The sequence below is a fragment of the Apium graveolens genome, chromosome 2, assembly GCF_009905375.1.
Source record: "Apium graveolens cultivar Ventura chromosome 2, ASM990537v1, whole genome shotgun sequence".
NCBI lineage: Eukaryota > Viridiplantae > Streptophyta > Magnoliopsida > Apiales > Apiaceae > Apium > Apium graveolens.
The window spans coordinates 303,962,864-303,963,472 of record NC_133648.1 but is presented as its reverse complement, the minus strand read 5'-3'; the positions used below and the strand labels follow the sequence as shown (position 1 = coordinate 303,963,472).

General features: G+C 45.0%; 1 non-coding gene across 1 annotated transcript; it reads right to left on the bottom strand.

Moving 5' to 3' along the window:
* Positions 1-265: 265 nt before the first annotated feature.
* Positions 266-372, bottom strand: LOC141709384 (small nucleolar RNA R71). The gene has a single exon (XR_012569963.1). It is a non-coding gene; the product is annotated as a small nucleolar RNA R71 (small nucleolar RNA).
* Between the last annotated feature and the right edge of the window lie 237 nt (positions 373-609).

Below are 609 nucleotides of genomic sequence, written 5' to 3'. Positions count from 1 at the left end.
CTATTCAAATGGTGCAGACTTCTGTTTCTTTCAGAGGTGCTGCGACTGAAGACCCCAACATGCACATACGGAATTTTGTCGAGATCTGCAGTACTTTCAAATATAATGGTGTGACTGATGAGGCTATAAAGCTGAGGCTTTTCCCATTCTCTCTGAGGGATAAAGCTAAGGACTGATTATATTCTGAACCAGCTGGTCTATCACTACGTGGCAAGATCTTGCGCAAAAGTTTCTGGTGAAGTTTTATCCAATGGAGAAGACTGCTGCTATGAGGAGTGCTCTTACTCAGTTTGCGCAGCAACCTACAGAATCTATGTGTGAAGCTTGGGAGCGCTACAAGGAGATGTTGAGAAAGTGTCAACATCATGGAATGCCTGATTGGATGGTAATCACTGGTTTCTATAATGGTTTGGGAGCCCAATCTCGGCCCATGCTCGATGTAGCAGCAGGAGGCGCCTTGTGGGCCAAAAGCTATACTGAGGCTTATAATCTTATTGAGACTATGGCTGCGAATGAGCATCAAAACCCAACTCAAAGGATGATGTCTGAGAAAGTAGCAGGTATTTTGGAAGTTGATGCAGCTAAAGCTATTGCAGCGCAGCTCCAAGC